Genomic DNA, 11,471 nt, shown 5'->3' with positions numbered 1-11,471 from the left:
ATCCATTAAACTTGAAAGAGAGTTTTGCAGGGTATATCAATCTGGGTTGGAATTTGTTTTCTTGCAAAACTTGTAGTACCTTCTTCCATGCTCTTCTTGACTTGATGGTTTGTGAAGAGAAATCTGCCATTATTCTGATGGGTTTTCCTTTAAATGTGATATGTCTTAGTAGATTTTAATATACTGTTCCTGTGCTGAATTTCTGGGATCTTGATTATTATATGTCTGGGTTTGTTTTTAATTGCGTTGATGTTATTTGGAGTTATATATGCTTCAGTTACATGAATGTCAGATTGTATCCCCATTTTGGGGAAGTTCTCTACTTTACTTCTGCCCATATTCTTTTTATATCATTTGTATTGACTCTTTTTTTCTCATTGATGCCTATTAGCTTTATGTAGTTCATCTTTGCATCATCTTGCAGGTGTTGAATTATTTTTCCTGCATCCTATTTGGTTTTAAGAGACCTTTTCTTACCTTTTCGCTAGCTGCAACAGTGTCTTCAAGGTTTGAAACTCTATCTTCACTTTCATTGATACAGTTTTGCCAGCTTGTGATTAAGGTTCCAATTTCCTGTATATCATTTTGAATCTGCTTCATGCATTTTACTTCTTTCCCATATTTCTTATTCAAGGATTCCATCATTTTTCTATTCTCCTCCAATTTTTTTAATCAGTGTCTTCTTTAGAAGTACTTCAAGTTGTCATTCGTTTTTTAACTTCAGGAATTATTTCTGATCTGATTTCCTCTGTACCTTTCTGCAGTTCTTTCTTTACTTCAGATGCTATTATTTCAGAAATTTCAGGTGTGTGATTTCCAATTTCTTCTATGCTATTGTCTCCTGCATTTGTTCTGGGCAGGTTTGGGACCTGAAAATACATTTTACTCCTTCTCTTGTCATTTTATATAGCACTGTCTTCTGACCTTTGGTATAGAGCTTTGGTACAGCTATTACCTTAGCACCAAGTCTGGATCTACCAAGTTCCAACTCATCCAGGTGCGTGTTGCTAGGGTCTGGCTGCTGTGCTCCACTTCTTCCTGATGCAGCCCTTGGAAGTGAACCTACTGTGTCATTCTGGCAAGATGTTCTGCTGCTGGATTAGCTGAGTGATCTGTAGGGGGTCACTGTAGGGAGTTCTGCTATGGGGTTCCACACTGGGCCTGTCTGGTGGAGGAAGTTCCACACACACCCCTGGCCTGGGTGCTGGCTGGAGTGAGGATCTGGTGGACCCCAAGAGGTCTCACACACACACACACACACACACACACGCACACACACACACTGGGCTTTGGAATTTACTGGAATGAGGATCTGGTGGGTCCCAGGTAGTCCCATACACACATGCTAGACCTGGGTGCTGGCTGGAATGAGGATCTGGTGGGCCCTAGACAACACCACTCACATGCCAGACCTGGGTGCTAGCTGCAATGAGGATCTGGTGGGCTGGCAAATGGTCCCACTCACACACACAGGGCCTTGGCACTAGCTGGAGTAAGGCTCTGGCAGGCCCCAGGCAGCCCCATTCATACTACATTTCCTTATTATAAACTGTTGTCATAAAAGTGCAAGAACCATGAAGAATGTGGTGGTATGGACCTATCACATATGCTCTCTAGGAGTCTAAGACAAGAAGACTGCATAGTTAAGACTAGCCTGGGAAATTTGTCAACGTAGTGAGTGCCTCTCTTAAAATAAAAATAAACAAAAAGTATACAACTCAGTGGGAAGGCTTTTCTTCAGGAAAAATTATACTGCTCCTTTTTGTTATCATGGGTGATGCCATATTGCAAGTGAACTAATCTGAAATCCTTTCACCTTGAGAAAATGTACAAGCCTTAGAATACCTTGTTCTCATGTTGCTATTTATGTACATAATTAAAATCCAATAGGAAAACATGACAGGGGCAAAGTCATACATTTATACCCACAATATGGGTAAAGCAATGATCCTGAGAAACAAGCAGGTTTTTGAAACTAACAGTTGATTGGTAGGATTCTCACCCTAACTAGCTTTATATGCTGATGCCTGTGAACCGAGCAGCTGCATTGAAGGTAACAATGTGTAATAGAAGGGTCACGCTTGCGATGCCTATCATTCTGGTCTTCTAAATAAGTACTGCTAGTTATGACATACCAATTATTACCATACTGTCTCTCAAGTAAATGTTTCTTTTTTTTAAAAAAAAGGTAATAAATGGAAAAAGACACAAGAAAAATAAGGCACAAGACTGTTCTGCTACAATGCTGTATATGGTTAAATTTCCAAATTTCTGTATACAAGTACATAATTGTTTATTTATATTTTTAAATATTTTTCATTTTTAAATTTCTTTCTCCATATTCTTAGAGACTTAAAGTTTAACATATCAATACTTGATGGAAAATACCTGCTCCATGTTATGCCTAAGAAGTTTGATATTCAGACAGATAGTGAGGCTAAACCCAACTGCATATGCTGTAGGGTAATAATAAGCTTCTCTTCTGGACAGTTTCAAAACTGATTAATACGGGAGTTTCAATAATCAATATATTGCATATTGCTATCTTCTTAGTGGATAGTCATAGTACAAGATGCAGACATGTTATCCTGTCCAAATACTATGAGTACAAATCTTTCTTCTCATTGAATTAAGAGAAAGTAGCTGTTTATCAATCCTAACCATTTTGTATACATAGATACAAATGGTCCTTTCTTTGTATCCCCTTGTTTTGTTTAGTTTTGTCAGACATGGGTATTCCCTTGTCACTTAAATATTGTAGGTGTGTGAATTCAGCAAAATGATCCAATATAGTCCAATAGTCCATAATAGTAGTGGGTTATCTGTAAGACTGGCAATGTCAAAAGTTTTTGACTTCACCCTTTTACAGCTTAGCTGATATGTCTTTACTTTTTATACCTCATTTTTATACTTTTCTGCTAGATGGTTAAGACCAAGATAAAGCAAGACCTATGTAACAAGAAATATGCGTTTTGTATCTGACAAGGTCAGTCAAGTCCCCTCAGGATTTATCCTGTAACCCTGTACCGCAGTTTGCATATCACTTGTCAGTGTCAGCCATGTGGATGAGTCATGGTCATTGCTTGACCAATTTCCTCTCTGTGCAAGCCTGAGAGAATGTTTTCTCTCCGCGTGACTCTCTTTAGGCACAGTCTACATCATTAATCAAATTTCTCTGTGGTCCATAATCTCCTTGATCAGAAAATTTGGGACATAACTGAGTTACATGACATCACAGTATATGTTCTCCTATGTCCTGAGTCTTCACTGACCTTGAAAGGCCAGATCCAAAATGTTGGCTTTCCTTGAAGCCCTTCCTTTTCTATAATTTTTGGTCTGCAAACTTAGGTTGTTAATCCTCCAGAAGAGAAGCTTATTATTACCTTACAACATATGCAGCTGGATTTAACCTCACTATCTGTCTAAATATCAAGCATCTTAGGCATAATATCGAACAGGTATTTTCCATCTAGTATTGATATGTTAAACTTTAAGTCTCTACAGAATATTGAGAAAAAATTTTAAAAATATTTTTAAAATATAAATAAACAATTACATACTTTTATATAGAAGTTTAGAAATCTAACCATATATTGCATTGTAGCAGGACAAACCTGTAACATTTTTTTTCTTGTCTCTTTTTTGCATGTATTACCCTTTTTTTCTAAATAAACATTTACTTGAGACAGTATGGCAATAATTGGCAAGTCATGACAAGCAGTAGGTATTTAGTAGACCAGAATGACAGCCATTCCAAGCATGACACTTCTATTACATATTGCTATCTTCAGTGCAGTTGCTTAGTTCACAGGTATCAGCATATGTAGTTAGTCAGGGTGAGAATTCTACCACTTGACTACTAGTTTTGAAAAGTGCTGATGTTTCTAAAGATCATTACTTTACCAATCTTGCACATATAAAATATGGCTTCACCCCTGTCATTTTTCCCAGGTTTTCTCCTTGCCATCTCCTCATTGTTTAATCCCCAAGTTCTAGTTTTCCTTTTAATTGTGTTATATCTTTCTATTTGTATTTCTTCTTTTGAGTTCTTATACTAGGGACAGTATATTATATTTAAACACGTGGGTCTGGTATATTTCACTTATGAGTCTATCTTCAAGTGGCATCCACTTAAATATAAATGCTTCAAGTTTGTCATTCTTTATAGTTGAGTAATACTCCATTGTATCAAAATAGCACATCTTTTTCATCCTTTCCTCAAGTGACAGGCATCTTGGTTGTTTCCAAGATTTGGCTATGACAAATTGTGTTGCTATAAACGTAGATGCACATATATCACTATGATATGATATTTTCTGTTACTCTGAGAAAATTCCCAGTAGGGTAATAGCTGATTTGAATGATATTTCCAGTCCTAGTTTTTTACAGCGTCTCCACACTGATTTCCATAATGGTTGCACCAGTCTACATTCCCACCAGCAGTGGAGAAGGGTTCCTTTTCCCCTCAGCCTCTGAAAAATTTGTTGTTGATTGATTTCTTTATGGTAATCATTCTTTCGGAGATGAGATGGTATCTCAGTGTTGTTTTCATTTGCATTTCATGCATGGCTAATGATGTTGAGCATTTTTCATATATTTATTTGCTTCTTTAATTTTTCCTCTGGGAAGTGTGTGTTCATCACAGATGCCCATTTCTGGATTGGTTCTTTAAATTTTGGTGCCCTAATATTTTTTATATCTTTATAAAATCTAGAAAGAAGACCTTTGTCTGAGTGTTTATTACTCAAAATTTTTTCCAAATTTGTGGGTTGATTTTCATTTTGTTGGTAATTTCTTTTGACGTGTAAAAACTTCTCAATAAGAGTAGGTCCCAGTTGTTAATTCTTTCAAGTTGTACCCGTGATATTTAAGTTTTGTTCATGAATTCTTTGATTACACCTATGTCTTCAAGAGTTCCTCCTACTTCCTCTTCCAGGAGATTTAGTGTCTCTGTTTTAATGTTTAGATCTTTGTTCCATTTTGACTTTAGCTTAGTGCGTGGTGATAGACCTGGATCAAGTTTTATTTTTCATCATGTAGAAAATCCATTTTTCCAGCACCACTTGTTAAAGATGCTATCTTTCTTCCAGTAAGCATGTTTGGCCCTTTTGTCAAAGATAAGGTGGCTGAGTGTGTTCATAGAGGCTTCTGCATCTTCTATTCTATTTCTTTGATCCTCAGGTCTATTTTCTTGCCAGTATCATGCTGATATTGTCACAGTAACTTTATATTACAATTTCAAGCCAGGAATTGTAATCCCTTCTGCCTTGTGTTTTTTCCCCATGATTGTCTTTGCTATTCTAGGTCTTTTCTGATTCCAAATAAATGCTTAAGTTATTTCTGCTAGAGAAAACTTATCTCAGAGTCATTTGGAACAAGAATAGACCCCAAATACCAAAATACATCTTGAGAAACAGAGGAAAGGCAGGAGTTATCACAATCTCTGACCTGAAATTATACTTTAAATCTACTGTGATAAAATCAGTATGGTACTGGTGTAGAGACAACCTTAGGATTATAGAAAGTTTGTCTTTTTATTAAATGCTGCTGGAAATACAGCTTTTCACAAGCCAAAACCTAAAGCTAGTCCCATGTCTATCACCATGCACAAAGCTATAGTCAAAATTGATGAAGTATTTAAATATTAAAATATAAACACTAAATCTTCTGGACAAAAATATAAGTAGAAATCTTAAAGACATAGGAGTAGGTAGAGAGTTCATGTACAAAACCCAAATCACATAAGAAATACTTCAAGGCATCAGCAACTGGTATCTCATCTTTTTCAAAAGTTTCCACACTTCAAAGCAAATCTGCAGTTAAGCAAAGAAGAAAGCTCACAAACTGGGAAAACATTATAGCTGATTGTCCCTCCAACAAATGCCTTCTATCTAAAGCTTATAAAGAATTTTTAAAAATCAAGCCCATAAAATTCAGAGACCCAATCCAAAAATGGGCATCTGAGATGAATATACATTTCTCAGAAGAACAAATACAAACGGCAAGTAAGTATATAAAAAAATGTTCAACATCATTTGTAATTTGAGAAGTGCAAATTAAAACAACTCTGAGATTCCATCTTACCCCAGAAAGAATGGCTAACCTCAAGAAGTCAGCCAATAACAAATGTTAGAGAGGCTGTGGAGAAAAACAAACCTTTCTGCACTGTTGGTGGGAGTGCAAACTGGTAAAAGCACTATGGAAATTGGTGTGGAGATTCCTTCAAAAGCTAGGATTGGAGAGCCCATTCAAGTCTGCTATATTCCTTCTGAGTATTTTTCCAGAAGAACTGAAAACCTCATACCACAGCAATATATGTGCTCCTATGTTTATAGCAGCACAATTTGTTATAGCTAAATCCTGCAAACAACCCAGATGCCCATCAACTGAAGAATGAATAAAAAAGAACTGGTACTTTTATACAGTGGAGTATTATTCAGCAGGATTAATTCTGAAAAAACAGGATAAAGTTGAGTCTTTTGTTGGTAAATGGGTGCAACTAGAAAACATACTCTTAGGTGAAATAAAACAGAACCACAGGTGCAAACATTATATTGTATCCTTAGTGTGCAAACCTGAAAGAGAAAAATGGAATCTGAAGGGTATAAAAGATACTGCAAAAGGGAATGAACTGATTCAAGGGAAAGAGTTACTGATTTGAGGAGCATGACAGGAGATGGAGTCAGGGTAAGAGATTTATCTATATACATAAGCAGGATGGTTTGGGCAACTGTACCATGCATTTCTGCTGGTCTGTGGAAAGGAGCAGTTAATGCTTTAATTTGTTTAATCTCCTTTTTTCAATTGTTTGTACTTTTTCTCTTCTTAATTTCTTTCTTTTTTCTTTCTTCTTCCAATTTTATAGGCAAAAATCTAGTAATATGAATAACTGGTTGCAAGACACTACTACATATTATGACAAATACTGTGAAATTCATATTACTTGGTTTAGTGAAATTCTTGATCCCTTACAATTTTTACTGTTTTAATTCTAATCTGTGCTTTCTTTAAAAAGTAAAAAAAAAGAAAAGAAAAGTTATGAATATGATAAACATGAAACAAAAATTTAGGAAAATAAGAAACTTCAAGGTGAGTATTTAAAAAGAACTACAAAGGAAAGGCAAATACAAGTATAAGGCCGGTTAAGCAGTGGCATAATTTTCACTTAGAGGTATGGACATGGTGATAAGGACACCAGTTATAAAGACATGTCCATTACCTGATGAAAAATCATGGTGGCCTGATGCAAATTCATGGCAGTGGAAAAGAGATAAGTGGTTGAATTTCACAACTAATTAAATTGATTGTCCCATATTAGAGAAAGACATATCAAGAAGACCCTATTGTTTGATTTGATAATCTGGACATAAAATGATGCAATTCTTTGTGATACAGAATGCTAAAGGAGAAAAAATTTGAAAAGTACAGCAGTATAGTGACTTCCATTTACAATGCTAAAGGGATATCTAAGTAAAGATGGCCATTGATCCCAGGAATATTGTCTTGGCCATGAAAGAACAGTCTCTTTTATTATGTCGCAGTTTACTTAAGCAATAAAACAGTAGTTGGCTAATAATTCATGATTGAATGTTCACTGGGCTCAAAAAGCAAAACACAAATTAATCAACTTTTATGGTGAATAACTCAGGATAACAAGAAATAAAATGTATATGGAATCTTTCTAAAGCTAATCTATATATTATTTTGATGCATACAGATGTTGATGTTTTGTAATGCATTCCATATGACTATCATACTTTCAGAATAACATGCGTTTGACTTGTCTTTGTTTCAAACTCCATATAGTTGATATGCAATCCTATAATGATATTTTTTCTCCTCTAAATCCATATCTCTCACAGATCACAGCTAATCTTAGAAATCTTTATGAAACATGTGATTTGGTCTCTTCCTGCCTACTCCACTTTGCTCTCAACCCTTTGTCACAAAATTGTGAAGACTATTTGTGAAAATCTTGATTGTATTTGGAAAGTGGGAAAAAGGAAAAGCCTACACTCAGCCAAACTACAATCCTTTTTAGTGCCCATGCAAAAAAAACAATGTTGGAAACATGCATATATTAGTAGGTTTGATTGTGTTGCATATACATTATATCTACATAAAAAGCCAGCAGTGTTAAACAGTGAATGTGGTTATGGTGCTTTCCAGAGGGAGAGCAACCTCCTGTCCACCAATAGGCCTCTTAGGCACTAGAGTTCTGAACTTGCCCCTTACTTTGTCAACATCACTCCACTGTCATCATCCTGGGAAACTGTACTAAGCTAAAAAAAAAAAAAAAACTAATCAAATAACACTAAAGTGAAGTCTATCGATCCATTTAGGCTGCACTTTCCTCTTCTTATCTTGGGAGATGGCTCCTTCCAGGCTCTGGAACAAACAATCCCTCCACCCCACTCAGGGTAACACTTTCTCATTAGCAGAAAATTTCATAAAAAAATGCTATTTAGAAATTAGAGAATGAATACAAATAGGAATAAGTATGACCTTAAGTGAAACTTCATATTCTTTTTAGAGGTGATACTATGGTGAATAATTATTACACTCTGAAGAGAGTGGAACCTTTGTGGTACTCACTTTCCTGCCTAGCCTGTCTGCTGCGTCCCTTTTCTATTTATCCAGACTGAGTGTCTTCCACGTCCTCAGCTGTGGTTCCACCTAAAGCAGAATGCAATGGGTTACAATTACTAAATCAAAATCACACTCTAGAATTGCCTACATAAAATTACACATAGGTGAATTTCACTGGAGTTTTATGTGTTCAAAAACATGCAGTGCAAATATTCACAGTCTGGTTTACTGACTCCACAGAAGCATAAAATGCATCCATGTCTCTCAGGCATAATAAATCAATCTCTCTCTCCCTCACTTGTCCTTTAATCTTCCTCTTATAGTTACCCAAAAATGGAAAAGCAAAAGCTATTTTCCATTTTTTAGATGTTAGAGCCACCAAATATAAATATGTCAAACTTTTTGGATAAAAGAATAAAGTCAGACTCTGCTATTAGAAGGATCTCCCCATAAGACAAATGTCAGTTTTTTTCCTTGTATGTGTTCAGAAATTTTTCATTTTACCAAATATTTTTCAAAATTTACTTTGATATGAAAAATAGAACTGATAGTAAACAATTCACACAGATAATTAACCTATTTCATGCTCTATTCTAATTCCTAATTAACTTTTACCTCATATATCATAATGCTGGCCTGTTATTGAGGGATATTGGAGGAAGGATGGGATGGTTTTAGGACATAGCACCTAGTGTGAAGTTGACCTAGAGGGTCGACATATTGGTCAAGTGTTGTGTCCCTGTGCCCTCAACCTGCACACCAGCACTGACATCTTCTCTAGGTCCTATGGCTCTCTACTTCTTTTAGAGATGGAAACACAGAAGCAATCATTCAATTCAATGATGCTCAGGCAGAGTAAAAAATAACTCGCCTGTACAGCCAGGATAAAAATGCACAATAGATTTTAAGACTGGAAGGAGAAGGAAGAGTGTATAATGGGTTGATCATTCCACTTTCTAGCTTTTCTATGCCTGCTAGTGAAGATATCAGTAGCTAATTTCATTTATGCGTCTGACATCATTTTCACTTCGAGTCTTGGGCCCTGGATAAAAGTCTGAGAAAGCTATTTAAAGCCTTGGTTTTCTTCCAGGACACCCCCGTACACATAGAGAAGCCATATGCAGACAGGATTGGCACACCCACAGAAAAGCTACATGTGCCTAGGAATAGACAACAGAAATGCCGCATTCTAGCACAACCACTGAAGCCACAGATGCCTAATTCATCAGACAGCACATGTGCTTGCAATCGCACATTCACACAGACTGAGGACCCACAGACAGATGCCATGAACATGCCACAGCCCTTGCTAATTCCACCCTATTTACCTCTATATGCCCTACCTTAACATAGAATTATCTCTTATTAGAATTTTCCACATCTGTCTATTTCACTAATTGGACTTCTGTCTATGTGACTTCAATTTCCAAAATGTGGCCCAAGTAACACCCTATTCCTGGTCTTGGAAGGAGGCAGAAGTATTGGCAGTGTTTAAGCAGATGGGAGCAAATGTGGGCAAGTTGCTCAAGGGTATTGACAGGTACAATCCCTAGAACCTGGCCCTCTGAAGTGCTATGTTGAGATGCAGGCCAAGGAGAATGTCTGTGATCTGAAAGTTAACCTGGTTGTCCTGCAGTTGTACCAGTTCAACCCAGCCTTCTGTCAGACCACTGTCACTGCCCAGATCCTGATAAATGCTCTCACCAACCTGCCCCACACCGACTTCACTCTGTGCAAGTGCATGATTGACCAGGCACATTAAGAAGAGCGACATATTCATCAGATTCTGTACCGTGGGGACCTGCTGGAGGCTTGTCAATATCAGGCAAGCCCTTGATAAAAACATGGTCCTCCTGGAAGGTATAGCTGACTTTGAAGACTCTATTCCAAAATTTATCTGCCATGTCTTGGGCATCACATACCAGCACATAAACTGCTGGCTGCTCACTTAGATGCTCAGGGATCTATCAGACAACCAGCTGAAGGTGTGGATGAGCAAATATGGCTGGGACTGGACTGCAGACAAGTTGGGGCAGATATTCATCTGTGGCCAGATGAAAATCTGGCTTCTCCATCATGGAGAAGATTGACTTTAACAGTGTGTTCAGCATTATGGCCTCCTACCAGTAACAGCAACCTTTTAATAAAGACTTGTTGGCTCAGGAAAAAAATCTAAATTGCTCAAAATAATTGATAGGAAGAAAAACAAGTTACATCTCATAGACACCAGGGGGTACTGAAATTTGCAAGGCTACATGGAAAGGCCATCAGGGTATAAAGTATCTCTCTCAGCAGATGGGCACCTGAGTGACAAGAAGCAGTAGCCATGAAGTAGTTACTAGAAGATGTCAATGGATGGTAGAAGGAGAAGACAGTAGAACCTGTTTTGGAAATGCAATGAACCCTGGAATCAGACTTAGATCTATTTCTATCAGTAAATGTCCTTATTCATCTCTGAGTATCAATTTGCTCAATAATAAATCTGATTTTCAAGTTGTTTGAAATCTAATTTAGGTAGGAATTTCTGCCGACTTCCGGGAACCCCCAGACCCAGTCCTAGCCCAGGTCCGGTGAGTGTGTGGAGAGCTTCCTGCTAACCTGTGTGGGCAGGACAAGTCCCAGCCCAGGCGCAGCATGGGCCGGACCCTCTGCCACCCTCTCGGGCCGCATCCCACCACTCTGCTGTACCTGCCCCACCCCTCCAGCCGAGTAGGAATTTCTACCAAGTTTCGGGAACACCTAGACCCAGTCATAGCTCAGGTCCGCAGCGGAAAGGAGCTGAACACAGCAGCCAGACCTAAGCCAGATGCAGCTGGATAAGTCCAAACTCTGTAGAGCTCCACCTGAACTTCAGTACGTGTGAAGGTTATAACTACAGCAAA

At 37.5% G+C, this 11,471-nt stretch overlaps 1 pseudogene; it reads left to right on the top strand.

The window, feature by feature from the left end:
* Positions 1 to 6,666: 6,666 nt before the first annotated feature.
* On the top strand, positions 6,667 to 10,719 carry LOC101562215 (annotated as a pseudogene).
* Positions 10,720 to 11,471: the final 752 nt, after the last annotated feature.

This window comes from Octodon degus, unplaced genomic scaffold (assembly GCF_000260255.1).
Source record: "Octodon degus isolate 3935 unplaced genomic scaffold, OctDeg1.0 scaffold00531, whole genome shotgun sequence".
NCBI lineage: Eukaryota > Metazoa > Chordata > Mammalia > Rodentia > Octodontidae > Octodon > Octodon degus.
Note: the sequence above shows the minus strand (reverse complement) of the source record. Positions and strands in the feature narration are given on the sequence as shown.